The sequence below is a fragment of the Monodelphis domestica genome, chromosome 5 (genome assembly GCF_027887165.1).
Source record: "Monodelphis domestica isolate mMonDom1 chromosome 5, mMonDom1.pri, whole genome shotgun sequence".
NCBI lineage: Eukaryota > Metazoa > Chordata > Mammalia > Didelphimorphia > Didelphidae > Monodelphis > Monodelphis domestica.
In genome coordinates this window covers 179,249,816-179,268,388 of record NC_077231.1, presented here as the reverse complement: position 1 = coordinate 179,268,388, position 18,573 = coordinate 179,249,816, and the positions used below count along the sequence as shown (strand labels likewise).

At 38.2% G+C, this 18,573-nt stretch overlaps 1 long non-coding RNA gene across 1 annotated transcript; it reads left to right on the top strand.

Annotated features, from left to right (window-relative positions):
• The first annotated feature begins 204 nt into the window (after positions 1-204).
• On the top strand, positions 205-16,491 carry LOC103098049 (uncharacterized). The gene is made up of 3 exons (XR_008912262.1): positions 205-995; positions 4,041-4,216; positions 16,306-16,491. It is a non-coding gene; the product is annotated as an uncharacterized LOC103098049 (long non-coding RNA).
• The last annotated feature ends 2,082 nt before the right edge of the window (positions 16,492-18,573 follow it).

Here is an 18,573-nt window from a genome sequence, read left to right as displayed (position 1 = left end):
TGGACATCAAATTGGATGATTGGATATGATGTTCAGCTCCCTATAGTCCACAGTAGGCTTCTAAGTGCCTTCTGCCTTCTTCACAGGCCATAGGACATTGTTGTAAAAAGAGCTGGTATAACCAATTAGCCCTGCTTTCTTCAATATCCTTCACAACAGTCTTTAGCCTTTCTATGTATCTCCAACACTTAGCACAGTACCTGTCATATAGTAACTACTTAATAAATGCTTACTGACTGACAGATGAGAAATATCTTTCACACCTCCATCCAAGAAACTCTTGATTGTTAGGTATTTAACCTCAGAAGATGGTTCAGAGAAATCCAAGTGTTTTCAATTACTCCAACCCACTATAACCTGCATAGCATTTTCAGAAAGGGCACACACAAACTCCCAAGAGCTCATGATATCCTTGATATCCTTTTCCGCTATCGTCTAATTGGGGAGGGAGGATACTGCATCCCGCAGTGTGCCTCCGAGGTCCCTCCTACTTCCTGGTGTGGGATTGGTCTTGAATGGACCAATCCCATGCTGGGGGGAGGCACCACACCCCCCTACTTCGGTGTGGGATTGATCTTGAATTGGACCAATCCCATGCTAGAGGGGCCACGCCCCTTACTTCTGGGCATGGGATTGGCTGAGGAACTCTAAGATGCAGTTCCCCCCCACACACATTTTGAAACTCACAACCCCCAAAGCCTAGCCATCAACTGCTTTCTTATCAACTATACTTTTTAATAATCACACCCAAAGCTTCCTCTGGGAAAGAGTGCAATCACCTTCTGCCTATTCCTCCTCCTCCTTTCTATAGCACCTATTTGCATAACAAGTATTTTCCCAAACCACAGCTGCCCTAATTGCCTGCTCAAATTACATCAGTTGATTAGCCCACACCTATAATATTGTATGACTGGAGGTGGGGAAGAGGCCCTGGAAGGGGAAGGAGAAGAACCAAACCATGAGTAAGCCCATTCAGGAGAGGTTTCACCCAAAAGGTAGGACTTAATTGTCCCCAAAACAGGTTAATCAAAGAGTGTAGCAAGCAATGGAAGAGTTATATAGATCCCATCTGTCCAATCTATTTCCTTTAGGAATTTCATTCCTTCTCTTACAAATACACAATGAGAATAAATCTTTATGGAGCCACATATATGTAACTCTCCATCCTAGCCACCTAAAAAGGGACAAAGGATAGTCTTAATGTGGAACAGGTAACTGATTTAAATGATTTCTTAATAATCCCTCTGATCACTCCCAAAGCCCATTTCTGCTACCTAGAGAGTCTTATTGACTCTATCAGTCCTTACCCACGGCAGCCACTATCCCAATCAGGTTGGTGTTTGAAATTCTCCTGAAACTTCCCCATTTTCTTAGTGGTAAAAATCCACCCAGTTCCTACTCCCTCTGTGGAAGAAGTCACATTCCTCCTAAAAGAGTAATAAGATAACCCAGGACTTTTTTTTTTTTAACCAAGGGTTCCCAGATTCTTTCTCACTCTTCCTCTCATCCTCTTAATTTTCCTGTAGTATGACTGATCTCAGCATGATGTAATGAAATCTCTGGGTTGTAGACTTGTAACTTCTTCCTAGAGTCCTGTCAGTTCCTAACTTCAGCTTTTTGGTCCCCACCCCATCAGCTAAGCTCCTTTTACTTACACCCTTGTTACAAGCTCCATTGGTCTTCATTGTATGGCTCCTAAAAACCAACAGTTCTTGCTCTGGTTGCTAAATGTAATGGGCCAATTTACTTTCAGCCTCACTCTGCTAGCTCATGACTTCTGAGGAATAGCCAACAACAATCAAGGAATGCTGGACTTGATGCTTTCTTTACTACCCTCCCTGACAGCATTCTCTAACATCCACTAAACTAATTGCTTTGAGCAAATGGAGGCCTTTTCCCAGTTCCATTGAGAATATTGTTCCCACACAACCAGAAGGGACCTTTTCATTGGGTGCCATAGGTTGCCACCCAGCAATGCAATCAATGGACCCTCCATTTTTGTAGCATCTTTTTCTCTCTTTCAACAACAATGTGATCTACTATGTCAACTCATGCCAATTACTAATTACACCAAGTGTTAGAGATGGACCCTGACTGAGACCAGCACACTGTTAATTCAGATTTGTTGTTGAGATGAAATGAGGCACTCATAGGACATTCAACAGTTAATAAAAGGAATTTTACTTGGGCCATAGATGCATAGAAATAAACATTTATGTAGTACTTAAAATATGCCAGATGCTATAACAAGCAATTTTTTCAAATATTATCTCTTTGATCTAAAAAAAAAAACCTACAAGAGAGAGGTTATTATTACCTTCATTTTTCATGAGGAAACTGAGGTTGAGGTCAAGTGCCCAGGGTCACCCAACTTTTAAGCACCTGAAGTCAGATTTAGCACTAAGCACAGTCCTGTATCTATTGTACTACCAGCTTCCATAACATAGAAAAATATTTAATAGGGATATTCCAATATTTAACCTGGCTAGACACATGACCTCTCTTCATTTTCATAAAATTAGTCAGGCCAGCAGGGAAGGGTGTGATAACTTGCTTCATTTAGAATATCTATGAGGTCCAAAGGGCTCTGACTTCATGTGGCTGGATATTTTTATTCCCGTAGGTGACCAAGAAGCCATGTCAACATGACCAGAGGATATCAGGAAGTTTTATAAATTTTCAGTGATAAACTAACTTGATTCACATGAAAGCAGGGCTTAGAATATTGCTCCCATATGATCCATACATTGTTGTTGTTCAATTATTCAATCATTCAGTTGTATCTTGTTTTATGTAAACCCCCCCCCCAACTTTGTCAATGGGGTTTTCTTGGAAAAGATACTAGAGTGGTTTGCCATTTCCCTCTCCAATGTGTGATCATTTTACAGATGAGTAACTGAGGCAAATAAGGATTAAATGATTTACCCAAGGTCACATAGCTAGTGTGATATGGAAATCACTTTAAAAGACTGATATATATTAATTTAAGGTCGCCAAGGAATTCAGCTATGTAATTCCTAAATGAAAACTCAAGTCAGCTGTCAACCTTTTTAATGGTGTTTTAATTACAAACAGGAGGAAGAAAAGTATTAGAGGGGGAGAGAGAGAGAGAGAGGGAAAAGGGAGAGAAGGAAATAGGGCTTAAATACCCACTCTGCTTAGGCTGAGCCAAAGGCTCAAGGCCCTGGATAGCAGAGGCAAAGAAAAGAGATCAGTCCCTATCACTCACATGACCAAAATGCAGAAACAGTCTCTGGGCTCCTCCACTCCAAGCACCAGGCTCCAACCACCACCTTCTTCCCTCCACACAGGAAGTCCCCAGAACTCCTGAGCTGTCCTCTACCTCACTTCCTGTCTCTCACATGTGCCAATGGTACCTCTAGCTTGACCTAGGACTGCCCAGAGATCTGTCCTTCTTGCACATGTCTATTGAAGGCCATATTCTCAAATAATTAAATCTTGAGTTTTGCTGCAGCCCTTCCTGATCTTGTTACCCTGAGTAGGGTGGAGATTGTAGTTTCTAAGACCTGATTCTGTTATTCCAAGTATCTCTATTGTTATTGATCAGGAAATAGCTAAATCCCATCTTCTAAAGAATGGTCTGAATAGGGTTGAGTAGTTTTGAAATTCATACTAGTAAGTGTCTGAGACTAGATTTGAACTCAAATTTCCTAATTCTAGACCTTCTACTCTATCTACTATACCACCTATTTCCCCATATATAAAAAGGAGTTCCTGCTTAACTTCTATTGACTTTACCCACAATAGAGCTTTTTTAAAGTTCTTATTGGCAGTATGAAGTAAGGTGGGGATAACATGCTTTTAAATTGACTTCTTAAATTTACTTTTACTCATCTATATAATACAAACCAAATAAGCACTTACTGACTGCCTATTGCATACTTTCCTATTACAAACATAACACTGTTCTAGGCACTCAGGATACAAAATCAAAAATGAGGCAATCTCTGCCCTCAAGGAACTTAATTCTGTAAAGGAAATACAATATATGAAAAGATAATTAAATATAGTTATTTCAGGAAAAAGAAAGCGCTAAGAGTTCCTGCAGGAAGTACCACAAGAATATGGTCTTCAACTGAGCACTTCTTTTATGCCTAATACCCACCATTCTACACCCCAGGAATATAAAGACAAGGAAAAAAATGAAACAATTGTTACATTCAGGAAGCTTACCTTTATTAGGGAAGACCAACAGGTAAGAAAATAAAAAAAATATAGAAAAATAAATTAAACTAATTTTGGAGGGGAAGTTAGGTGGCTCAGTGGATAGAGAGCCAGACTTAGAGAAGGAGTCCTGGGTTCAAATTTTGTCCCAAATATTTCCTAGCTGTGTAACCATCAGCAAGTCACTTATTCCCAATTTGCCTGCCCTTCCTGTTCTTCTGCCTTGGAACTAATACTTAGTTTTTATTCCAAAACAAAAGGTAAGGGTTAAAAAAAAAAGCCAATCTGGGAGAAGAGAAGAGAAGAGAGAACTAACAACCAAAGGTTTTAGAAAAGGTTTCATGTTGGAGGTGGCCCTTAAAAGGGGACCATGAATGAAATTAGAGATTGATAGAGTTGGAATTGTAAAAAGAGAGTGCTCAGGGTGCGGGGGCAATAATAAAGTGTGATCTTCAACCATTTGTTAAATTTTCAAGGTGAACATTTAGAAAGCAGTAATCAACAAATGCTACAAAACCAGACCTTGATTTATTGCTTCCTTGGTTGTCTAGACTGAAGAAAGAGAAGCAGAGGCAAGATGGTGGCTTAGTACCAGTGAAAGCCTGAAACAGCTCTGAATATACTTCCAAACTGATCTTTAATAGACTGAAAAAAGTAATGGAGAAAAGGTTAATAATGCAGATTCATTTTTAAAGTGTACCATAGGTACACCCCACACACACATACCCCTTGCTTCCCACCAAGAACTGATTATTAAATATTTATTAGCCTACTTCTTCCTTTGCAAAGGTTCAGATGTAAGAGATAAAATCTTAAGTGTAAGGAATAACAAGTTTGGCCAGAGCAGTATAAAAAAATAGGAATAAGTCTGATTATATAAGGACATAAGTCTGAAAAGGGAGTAAAAAGTCAGATTGTGGAGGACTTGAAATACCATGCTGAAAAGTTTGTAATTTATTCTATAGAGAACTAAAGATTTTTGAAAGAGCAGAACAATCACACCTCTCAGTTTTAGGGATATTAATTTGGAGGTTGTGTGAAGGAAGGGTTCAAAAAGGGGAAGCCAGGAGATCATTTAGATAGTGACCCTAATAGTCCAGATGTGGCAAGAGCCGGGTTCACAACTTCAGAATGTTTCAGCTAGATTCTCCCTCCTCTCCTCCCCTACCTCCAATCAGTTGAAAAATTTTCTAGATTCTGTTGTGATTATCATTGTTGTCTAAATCACTTCCTGTTACAAAATCTGACCTCATTTGGGATTTTCTTGATAAAGATACTTGAGTGTTTTGCTATCTCCTTCTGGAGCTCATTTTAAAGATGAGAAAACAAGTAACCTGGGTAAAGTTATTGCCCATACCACACACCTAGCACAATATCCTTCCCATCTGTTCCCTTCCTTCTACTCTTATAGTCACTAATCTGGTTCAGGCCTGCATCACTTGAACTACATGAATACACAGGCTGGGGAAGAGATGTAGATTTGAGCTAGTTTGTGGTAGAATTAACAAATTCTAATTTGTATATTTTGAGTCTGAGATGTTGACGGTACATAAAGGGTTGGCAATAAAGGCCTACATTTCAGAAAAGAGATGAGAGATTCACATATATATTTGGAAGTCTTCCTACATAAATGATACTAGCTAGCATTTAGATAGTGATTTAAGGTTTGCAAAGAGCTTTTCAGATATTATCTCATTTGGTCTCCCTAAACCCCCCAAGAATTAAGGGGCATTTAGAGGTAGGAAGATGGTACTGTGGATGAAGCATTGAACTTGAAGTTGGAAAGACCTGAGTTCAGATCTGTTTTCAGTTACTTAATAGCTATGTGACCCTGAGTAAGGCACTTAACCTCTGCTTGAGTTTCCTCAACTATAAAATGGAGATCATAATAGCATCTATTTCCCAGAGTTGTAAGGAAGGTTAAGTGAGATAATATTTATGAAGTGTATGCACTTAATAAATACTTCTTCCCTTCCTTTACAAAAAAGAAAGTGGAGGCCTTCCTGACTCCAGGTCTGGCACTTTATCCACTGTGCCAGTTGCATCAGCCATTCAACCCAAAAAGAATGATAAAATTAGCAAGAAAAGGAGGAGAAAGAGAGAGAGAGAGAGAGGAGAGTCCAAGATAGAGCTGCTAAGTGTCTCCAGGTCTAGTCTGTGGCAGATGCCTCCAGACCAACCAACACACTTAAAAAAAAAACCCAATTATCTCCTCAACATATTTAGATAGAGGAGGAGACTCAGGTTATACTATTCCTTTATATCAGTCTGAGAGACAATGTTCTTACCATTAATGAGGAACATGGAACCAGGAGATCAGACCCAGAAAGCTGGGTAAGAGATTTAATATAGAGGGGGGAATGGATTTAGGATTAAAAGTCCTGAGATTTTCTTCCAGATTTTCTACTGATTAATTGTGTGACTTTGGGAAAGTTATTTGATTCTCTCTGGGTCTGTTTCCTCAATGAAAAGACTAAAATAGATGGTCATTAAGACCCTTTATGAATCTAATGTTAAGTTACTTTCATTTTCAAGTACACAAAGTTTTATTTTCTAAAAAATATTCATAATCAATCTAAAAAAAATCTACCAAGTATTATAGTCATAATGAAAGAAGAAACTGTGGTATTAATGAACCATATTCATAGAAAGATTAACATAAAAGGATTGAAGTGTAATAATTAACATGGGTTTGACAAAACATAAGAATTAAAAAATATTGTTGTGGTCATCATTTATAAAATTAACTCTTAAGTCATGAGGCTGATTAGTAGCTTTATTACAGCAGTGTAGAGATAGTAAAGAGGGAAATGTAGGAAGGAGGTAGAAAATATTGCCTAGTTAAATACCCTATAAATGCCGATCTGAAGAAATCCGGCTCAGCTTCGACAAAGGCTCCCTCAGTTCCCCAATAATCTCTTCAGCAAGAGTCTTACCAGCGTAGAATCAATCTCCAATCAAGAAGTCCAAGACAGAAGAATCCCTCCAACACACAAGTCCTCCCTCAGCAAGAGCCACCAAGACAGAAGTGCCTCAGAATGCCCTAGACTGGCTTTTATAAGCATTTTTCTCCATGTCACTTCCTGTCTCTCTGGTTTCTCCTTCCTTTCACTGTGGGCTGGTCTATCACATCTCAGGAACCAATCAAAGTCTCTCAATTTGCCTAGCTCTGTGAAGGGGGCAGGGAGCAGTGCTTATGTTCTTTTAGAACTAAGTGTTAATAGCTAAGTAAGTAAGTGTGAACTCTCTTTGTTAAGTAGGGGTACTTCAAGTTCCTGATTGATTAACTTAAAATAGAAAATGGTAATAAAAAATTCCTTTAGGGGGAGGGGGGGAATGATGCTCCAATATTCTAGTCACTTCACCTCATTCCCATCTTTCATACATGCCATCATGTAAACAGGAGAGAGATTCCAAGGCTCATGAAAAGACTGTAAATTAGAACAAAATAAGAACAAAGAGAAAACTTATGAATTCAGCAGCTTACATACAGCTGGATTTGTAAGCAAAAACTCAGTAGAAGATAATAAAATAGCATGTGGGTATAATTAGCTAAATTGTTATAATTTTCAATAGAAAAATGAGCCTTTCTTGAAGAACTATTACTAGAAATCTTGTGTTTTTTTCAGCAGTTATGTCCTTTATCTATTTAAATATTTAAGTATATATACACACTACAGCCCAGATGTGGATCTATGCCCAAAGGCAATCTGACCCACCTGCTATTCAGCATTTTTTGTTTTGTCTTGTTTGGCTTTAAAAAAAAAAAATTTCTCATGAGCTCTTTCCCGGCCCAAGTGTTTTGGAGGGTTTGTATCTCTCTCATGTTAAATTAAAGAGCAAACAGGTCAAAATAACTCACTAGAGTGAGAAAAAAAAAATCCACATTCCACAGTAGTATGTTAAAGTGGAAAGAGCATAGAATTTGAAATAGAAGATATGGGATTGAGTCTTTACTCATGAATAAGTGTGACCTTAGGCAAGTACTTCATTAAACCTCTATAGACCTCAGTTTCCCTATTTATAAAATGTGACTGTTGAATTAGATGATGCCACTATGCCTTTTAGTTCTAAAATTTTTTGACAAAATATATTGAAATTAGCAGAGAATCTTCTGGGCCATTTCAGCAAATCAAAGAATCATAGGATATGATTCTCTTTCTACTATCTCTCTTTTATTTACAAGATCCTTTTCAGGTTCCAGCAACGTCTGATATAGACATATAGTCCAGGCATGGGCTGAGAATACTTTTCAAGGATGCACCTATCACTGATAAAGTAACAGTCATTAACATTCAGATCTCAAGCAATTCAAAGGAATACCCAGAAGCACCAAACTTCCCTAGAACTGCAGATAACTAGAGGGAGCAAACACAAATGTACAGGAAAGAGCTTCCTCATTTCCTCAAGGTTTATTCCCCTGTGACCACTTGACTGCTTTTTCTTTTCCTATATAGTTTGCTTATACTAATAGTTCAAATGACCAGGATCCACAACCATCTCTCGGAAAAAATTAAAGCAGGAATAATGTTCTTTTAAGTTATTATTTAAGTTATTATTTAAGTTATTAAGTATTAATAATACTTTCTTAAGCCTAGAAATCAATAGAATAGTCAAACACTAATTTGTGAGATGTAAATGCTCATCCTGAAATTTTAATAATTGTGTTTGGGTAGAGCTGTTCAGGACTGTTGCCAGGGTCCCTACACCAAAAGTACAGATCCTGGGCAAATGTAGGATGCCCATCCTCAGTGTGACTGAGATCTCTTGCTAAGAGTCTCTACTTACACAGCCTCAATGTTCCCCTTAAAGAACCACCACTTACAGTTTCTGAAGTGATTTCTACAGAAAACAAAAAAAGAAAGATAGGAGGAAACTTCCCTTTGCTAGATGAAAGGTCAGGGGTGGTCAAAAAAATGATTCCTACAGTTGTCATTGACCCTCACCAATCCTTTTGTATTTGTACTGTGTATACTGGCTATTTGTAGCTCTTGGAGCCCCCTAATATTATATAATATAAATCATATCATTAGGTCATATAAACTTCTTTAGGGCAAGAACTATCGCACTATTATATTTACATTCCTTATTCCTAGATACAAACAGTTGGATTTTTTAGAATAGAATTAAAAGCAAATGATATTAAAATATAGAAAATCAATCTACTTTAAGCTAGATTAAAATCCCAGAAAATATTCCCATAAAAAAGATCAATATGGACCCATGAGTTCTCATCATTTGTTCTGGATTTTCCTTTAAGTAGAAAAAAAATGAGAAAAGCAAGTCACTTTATACTAAGCTCACCCATAGCTCCATATTGCCTTCAAAGGATAAAATACAAACTGAATCTGACATTTAAACAAAACAAAATACAGGATCTGGAATGAATTAAAATGAGGAAAGTAAGGTCTTCCCCATTTGGACTGGTACCTGGTTGATAGTGATGACCTATTTGGCCATAACCAATCCATCACAGAGCAGTATAGATGGAATTGGCAATCATCCTCAGAAAGAAGCCCTATGGCTATCATGCTATTTTCCATTATTTCCTTTCTCAGAGGGAGGAAAGAGGGAGAGAATATTATATAAAGAATTATTACTCATATTTTATTGATGAATCTGTTGAGAGAAAGCTGATTCATACTGAGTTTTCCATCCATAATTATGTCGGGGACCAGCCCCTTATGACCCCTGAGAGGGGAGGGGGAGAGAGAGAAGGAAAGGGGAAGCGACAAAGAAGGTACCGACAGCTCTCACATGGTATGCAAAGAGGAGTCGTTTATTGAGGAGAAAGATTAAAGATGGAGCTTGGCCAGAGGCCAAGCTCCTGCAAGGACAGCCATCGCCTAGCCTGAAAGAGGAGAGAGGGGGGGGAGAGCAGAGAGAGAGTGAAGGCGGAGCCTGCTGGGCTAGATATAGTTTTTGATATGCAAATATACACAGTACATAGGGATGACCCTCATTGGTCAATGACAAGGCATAGGTGTGGTTTCTCTTGACCAGGGGAGAACAAAGAAACCTGTTTTCCCGCCTAACCTGGGAGAAGCTGGGGTCAAGGGTCAGGGGCCTTCCCAGCCATGAGCACTACTGAGCATGCCCAAGACTGACTGTTCCCCTTGCCCCTGGGCTGCTACACATAATAAAATCCGGAACTTTTTTCCAAACAAATTGCTATCTATTTAACCATGCTGTTGTTCTTTTAACCATGAGTTCTTTCAGTTGCACCCAACTCTTCATGACCCCATTTAGGGTTTTCTTGGCAAAGATAGCAAAGTGGTTTGTCATTTCCTTCATCGCCTCATTTTACTGAGGTCAATAGAATTAGGTGACTTGCTGAGGGTCACATAGCTAATAAATATCTGAAGCTAGATTTGAACTTGGAAAGACAAGTTTTCTTGATTCCAAGCCCAGCGCTCTATCCACTGTGCCACTTGGATAACCCTAAGAATGTCTCTTCCATCCTATATGTTTGAAGATCATATACCTAAGAGCCCCAGTCAGAATCAATTATGTGTATCAGAGACGAAAAAGGAAAGAATATTTAAAAATGTGGTAGACCAAAAGGTCAAAAGAAAAAATCCTACATAGAAGAATAAGCAATAGATGGGAATAGGGAAATGGACCATTTAGAATTTATGACTTCTAAACAAATCTGTTCAGAGGACCTTAGTAAAATCTCCAAAATGCAAATGAGCCTTCCCCCCACCAGAGAGAGGGGAAAAAAGGAAAACTAGAAAGATAAATGAGCTTGAGCAACTTGAAAAGGCTAAATAATGATCAAATGTTCATATCCTGAGAGAGAGATAAAAAGCTATGTCTCTCACCAAGTTCAACATGTCTAAAGATCAATAAGTCAACAAATACAAAGAAATTTAGGGCTTAGTTAAGAGGAAAGGAAAACCCCCATAGATAGAAACAGGATTTTGTTGCAATTGCTTGTTTAAAAATTATTTGGCATTGAGTTCACAAAATTGTAACTCATTTTCTTTGTCATAAAGCTGCATTTTTAGCACAAGGGCTATTAAATGTGTTTTTGATAAATTTTGTTGTTTTTCAGTCATGTCTGACCCTATTTGGGGATTTCTTGGCAAAATTACTGGAGTGGCTTGCCATGTCCTTTCCCAACTCATTTTACAGATGGGGAAATGGAGGCCAACAGAGTTAAGTGATTTGCCCTAGTCAGGCAGCTAACAAGTATATGAGGTCAAATTTGAACTCGGAATGAGTTTTCCTGACTCCTGGCCTGGCACTCTATCCATTACATCACCTAACTGCCCACTTTTGATAAACATCGTTTTCTAAATATATAGTCTGTTGGTTTTAAAGTGAACCTTTAGTGTAATTTTATATTTTCTTTTATTGGGGCACAAACAAATCACTTTGTGTCTCCTGAAGGCTAGGTTTTATAGATAAGAGCTATTTCACCATGACAAATTGATTGGTTTCCTCTTTGGAGGAAGAACCCTTGTGTGAGTAGCTAAAGTTTTTTATAGGGCTCTTTTTTTTCTCTTATCCACTGCAAGTGCAATAAAGCTATTAATGACCACCTTACAACAGAGGTATGTGGCAAATTGTATGTGCTTGAACCTATCCTAAGAGGGAAACTTTTGCTAAGTTGCTAGCTTCCTTTATCCTTTCTTCCCCCTTTTCTTAGTATAGTTCAAAGACCAGAAACTTTCCTGCACAAAGAAATATAAGAGCTGAGGCAGTGATGGAATATTAAAGATTTATAGATAGATACAAGACAAAAATAGATGGGTGCTTGACTATGTAGCCTGAGAAGAAAGACTTTGATCCATGATGAGTTTGTAGCATGAGCCTTGGAGAAACAGCAATATAGCCTATCAATCATAGGACCACTGTAGAGAAAAAGAACCATATGCCCTGGTTGAAAGATCTCCTGAAGCATTCCCAAGATTGGAAGTCAAGAGATCCAGCTTTCTTTCCAGAGTTTCTTAGGCAATGTGTTTGCCAGTGTATGCCTTGAAGAACCATCTCTGGGAGTTTGGGGAACATGCTTTCTATCAAGCGCGTGGGAATTCTTCTGAACAATATGATTCTTGAAGAAAGAAAAGGATACATTACATGTGGCTTCCAGGGCATGAGGGAACAGCATAAGGGAAGAAATTCATAATACAAGAAAAGCAAAGATCTGGACTTTGCAGCCCAATATAACAATGATTTGCTGAGGTGGTATGGGTTATGGGAGAATGGGAGATAACAGTCTGGCAACTGCAAGTTGGGAGGCAAAGCCTTTAGAGATTCCCCATGGACATTGTTGGCATTTTGCCTATCCAGCAGCCTCAAGTCTAGTCTCCTCCTAATGGAAGTTGAACAACCAAGTGGTAGTAAGTCTGAGGAACTTTAGGAACCTGGTAGAAAGTGAGAATCACAAGAGAGAGAAAAGAATGATAATGTTTGTTCATCAACTGTTGTTAGTACTTGACATGTTTCCTGCATTTGTTTATGGGCTTCTGGTCCTTTTATATTGTCAGTGGTGTAAAATAAAAGATATAGAGGTAGGTAGGTAAAGAGATAGATATACACACATATGGGTATGGAAGTGGGTGAGTACATAAATATCTATATAATTACCTTGAGTTCGGTGACAAGATCTAGAAGGATATTTTTTATGGACATCTAGACGTGAGCTATATAAGCCAAAGAAAAACTGACCTGAGGAGAAAGGTTTCAATATTAAATCTTATCTTTGTAAGCCCAGATAATGGGACTAAGGCAGGGGTATTCTGGAAAATATTTAACAACTCGATCTATGGAGAAAAATATACATATAATCCACTTTTTAATTTAATCTATTTTATTTACATTTTCCCCATCACGTTCTTAAGATAAATAATCAACAAAATCATAAATCAGTCCCCAACTTGTAGATGACTAATTTCTTAGGTGTAAATGTCCACATTGAAAATTTAATAATCAGTTCTCAATAGGTTTGAGTTGGATTCAGCATGCCCATGGGCCCAGGGCCTCTGGTTATATAACCATATAGTAAATAATGTCAGGGAGGCAGCTAGGTGGCACAGTAGATGGAGCGCCAGGCCTAGAGTCTGGATAATTTGTCATTTTCAGTTCAATTTTGGCCTCAGATACTTATTAGCTATGTGACCCTGAGTGAGTCACTTAAACCTTGTTTGCTTCATTTTCCTTATGCATAAAATTATCTGGAGAAGGAAATGGCAAACCACTCCAGTATCTTTGCCAAGAAGACCCAAATGGGGTCATGAAGAGTTGGAAACAACTGAAAAACAACTGAACTGAAAAAAAAATCTCAAACAATTCCCTTAAACAACAAACCTGGGTATTTTACCACTAGCCCATACTACTTTCCTTTGTCTAGATCTTTTTGATTAGTCTTATTTTAATGGTATTATTTCTTGGAAATTTGCACCAAATGTACTTAATATACATAGTTACTATTATCCAAAATTAAAAATCCAGGTTAACATATTTTTATCCCAAAGCTGATATTGCTTTGGGATCCGTATACTTAGTTCCAAGGAAAAGGAGAGAATCTTTCTTTGGGTTTTTATGGGCCCTTCTGACTTGCTCCATTTGTTATGATCGCTGAGAGACATAGAGGAAAGGCCTAACCGTTTTTAACTGAAACACAAATTCTTAAGGCAGTGAGCTTGAGTGTGGAAGAGATCATTTTTTTCCAACAGAATAATACCTCAGAATTATGTTTTATTTATGATCCAGCAAGATAAATTTATCTCAAACATACATTTGAAAGAAAAGAATAGGGAAAGGCATCATAGTCTAATATACCTTGGTGCTAATCATACTATTATTAGCTACTCAAAATGACTTTCCATTTGTTTGGGATACTGTTCTAAGGGGATAAACTTTTAAAGATTTCTGGTCTCACATAACTTCAAGTTCATCCACAGTTAAAGGAGACACAGTAGGGATAAATGTGGATGCATGGCAAGAATTGAGCAATAAGAAAAGGACTTTTTTTAACACCAGAAAAGTTACTCGTTTTTATCTGACAGTTTAATAACCTACATAAAATTGAGATAGGACCTTAACACCTGCAAGTAAGATGGTTTGGTAGAAAGAAGCTTCTATTGGCCAATTACCACATAATGACAGTTGGCAAAGAGAGAAAACTAGAGAATGATTGCAAATGCTCCACAGTTGGTAATCTGACATTGCAGGAGGTGGAAAATAAAATTAGAGAAGAAAAATTCTCAAGCATGTGCAGAATTGCTGAAATACAGTTATGGCTTAGGAATATGAAGCAGTAAAAAAAATGTTTCAGGAAGTTGTCAAACCAACGTGGATCATAATGTATCTGCTTTAGCTAGAGATTTGGCTAGAATTATCCCATTGCTCAAAAGGGATAAAATGGAAAAGAGGAAACTGCTGCCTTCTGGAGGAACTTAACTCACAATCAAAGGAAATGCTCTGAAGGGCATTAGAGGAATGTTCAGAGAGTCAATGCAAAACTCTAAGATGTTAATGGAAGGATTTCACAGATGGCATCATGGAATTGGCTAAGAAAACTTGAATGGCATTGGCTTCTTTCATTTTGCATATAGCATCAGACCTCAGTGCTTACTGGCTAGTCTGATCATCAAGTCATGAAGAATATGTTATATCCATATTGTCAGCAAAATCTTGTCATCAAAAACTTCCATAATTGCTGAAATGGTTAGATATTCAGACAGGCAGAAAGGTATGCAATATACTTCTCAAATTTTAAACCCTAGGACAGAATCTTAGAGGTGAAAGGGGCCTTTTAGATGATTATCATCTCCCCTCAATTCAAAACCTTATTTATAATATTTATATATATAATATTATGATATCCTCAGATAAGTGATCATTTAACCTTTACTAGAAACCTTCCAGTGACGGGGAACTCACCACCTCCTGAGGTAGCCTATGCTGTTTTTAGCTAGCCCGAATCATAGCCCTCATGCTGAGATGAAATCTGTCTCCCTGTAACTTAAGCCTGTTGTTCCCAGTTCTGTACTCCAAGGGGAAATTAGCAGAGAAAAATAGAAATTTGGATGCTTAGAGTAAATTTGGTTGGAGAGAGGAATGCAGGGGTCATTTTACTTTGATGGGGAACAGTTGCACCAAGAAAGGAAGGGGCTGTTCAGCCCACCCAGAAAGTTTGGCTGCACTCCCATAGGATGCAAAACAGCTTGGGGGTTGGGAAGATAGTCACGGGAAAAGGCAGAAAGCAGATGGTGTGGCTATGGAAGGAAGTGAGAACTAGCAGAGCCGGGGGATTCTAAGGAGTAGATGGCCAAGGACCAGGTGAGGAAGTAGGGGGATTTATACCTCATGCATTATGCAGCTAGCAGAGGAAGTATGGGAGCAGGGACTAAGAAGAAAGCCCCCCCAGACGTCAATGCCCTGAGGTAAAGCTCTAGTTGCCCTACCTTTGGCAGATTTTTGTCAAGTTGAATAAGTTCCACTCCCCTGTCATATGTCGCCCATTCATAAAATTGAAGACTGTAGTTATATTTCTAATATCCACCTCCCCCCAATTTCTTCTGTCCTCAAAGTTAATTATCCCAAGTTACAGAATTCAATGTTATGTGACATTGTTTCAAGTACCCTCCCCATTCAGATCTTCCTCCTCTTTAATTGACAGTTATATAGTATTTTAGGGTTTGCAAAACACTCATTTGATCTCCACAACAATCCTGTGTGGTAAATACTATTATTCCCATTTCACAGATGAGGACTCTGAACTTCGGGATGCTCCTATGACTTAGTCAAGGTCACATATCCAATAAATGTTTGAAGTAGTATTTGAACTGGACTTTCCTAAGTCCTCATCAAGAACCCACTTGCTATGCCTGGTTTACATGCTCCAATTTCTCAATGTCCTTAAAATGTAGTTCTCAGATAGCATTTTTTCCTGTCTCCTGTCCTGTGGCACCTGTCTAATTATTTGCAATTCCTCAAATATCACCAACTGCAATCCAGTAATCACCCCCTTGAAGTCCTTTTCAGTATCCTAGTATGTAATTTGTCTCGACCAGGTGACTTGAACTCATTTGGAGCAGCCAGGTGCTCCTTTATTATCTCTTCCCTTTCCTTGGGTTTCTTTCTTAATCATTTTTCTGTCCTTTCCAGTCTGAAGAGCAAACGTTTTGATAGAGAAAACAGAAGAAAGAAGAATTGAGACTGCTTTCATTCTATTGTGTGTAACACCTAGAGAAGTCTTGGAAGTTCCCTCTGTCAAAGAAATCACAGGTCTAGTTTCTATCTCTTTGTATGTAAAAAATTCTTAACAAGTTTTATTATATTTGTATAAAGATACACATGACATATATAAAATATATAAAGATTAGTTATTAATATCAATCAATAAACATTTAAAGGCCTACTCCAGGTCAGACACTGGTAGGTTCTTGGAATCAAGAGGAAAAAAAAGAATCACTTCTTGCCTTCAGTAAGTTTACATTTGCTAGTGGAAAGAACACTGGATTTGAAGCGTGGGTCCTGGGTTCAAATCTAAGCTATATTTCCACCTGTGCAAAATTTGGAAAGTTGCTCACCTGTCCACCTCTAAAATGAAGGGAATTGGCCTAGATCAGAAGCTTTCAAGTGTTTTGGTTTTTACTCTCTAAAAAATTATTGAGAATGTGCAAAGAAATTTTATTAATAAGGTTTTATATAGATACACACATCTATTGATACTTATCCTATTACAATTTAAAACATCTTAATATTATTATGGAAATTGTTTTGATCTCATGGAAGTCAGGAAAGGGGTTCATTCCCCTAAACATCCCTAAATTATACTTTGAGAACCATTGGACTAGATGATTGTTTGTTTGCTTTAAACCTTTACTTTCTGTCTTAGAAGCAACTCTAAGACAGAAGGACAAGGACTAGGCAAACAGGGCTAAGGGACTTGCCCAGAGACCCACAGCTAGGAAGTGTCTAAATCCAAATTTGAACTCAGGTCTTCCCTACTCCATTCCTGGCCCTCCAGCTGCCCTATTTCTGAGTTCCCTTAAAGAGATAAATCCTACATCCTAAATGCCCTACGTTTTAATGAGGCACCCAACATCTCCTACTTTGAAGCAATCTATAAGCAGCATGTAAAGTCCCCACTGGTTATAAGAGTTGAAAGAGACCTGAGGCTATTTAGTCCAAAATGTATCTGCCCAAGAAACCCTTTTACTGACCTCATCCAGGAGTTACCCAGCATAGAATACGCCCACTGAAGGGAAACTCATTATCTCCCAAAATAACCCATTTCATTTTTGGAAGACTTTAGTTGTTAGAAAATGTTTCCTTGTAAAGACATCCTTTTCAAAGATCTGGGGATACAAATATGAATTCTTGGCCTTAAGGAGCTTGAATTCTTCTTCAAATACCTATAGACAGCTACTATATGTTATAGTATATATCCTGTATATACTATATATAAATCTTTTCCATATTGTCTCTGGCTCCTTCAACAACTTCACACACAGCATTTTTGCAAATCTTCCTAGTATTCTACACCAGTTTCTGCGTATAATTCTGCTCATTTGTTCCTGAAATAATGGGTCCAGAATTAAACCTAATACTACTACAGATGCAATTCATTAACAAGCATTTATTTAGATCTTAATATGTGCCAGGCACTGGGGGCTTGGTGGAGGAAACCAAGCCTAGAGATGAAAGGTCCTGGGTTCAAATTTGGCCTCAGATACTTTCTAATTGTATGACCCTGAGCGAATCTCTTAATCCCCATTGCCTAACACTTACTGCTCTTCTGCCCTGGAACCAATACTGAAAAATAAAATGTGCCAAGCACTGTGCTAAGCCTTAGGGATACTCAAAATATGGTCCTTTTCTTTTGAAGAGCTCGCCTTGTAATGGAGTAGACAACATGAAAGCAGCTAAGGAAATATAAAATACATATGGTGTAAATGGGAAGTAAACTCAGAGGAAAAGTCCTAGTGGTGAGATGAAACTAGGAAAGGCTTCCTGAAGAAGGTAGGACTTGAGCTGAGCCTTGATGGAAAGCTTGAGAGCCTTAGAGCCAGAAATAAGGAGAGAGAGCATCCCAAGCATGGGAAACAGTCAATACAAAAGCAGTTAGGAGATAGAGTCATCAGTGATAAGAACAAGAAGCCCAGTGTCGCTGAATTGTAAAATACCTCACTGGACACAAAGGTATTCCTGAGAACAGTGTGATCAAAATGCAATAGAAATTTGAGTCAACTAGGTAGCTCAAGGGATAGAGTTAAGCCTGGGGACAGGATTCAAAGATGGCCTCAGACACTTCTAAGCTATGTGACCCTGGACAAGTCACTTAACCCCAATGACCCCTTACCACTCCTCTGTCTTGGAACTCTTACTTAGTATCAGTTCTAAGGCAGACAATAAGGATTTTAGAAAATG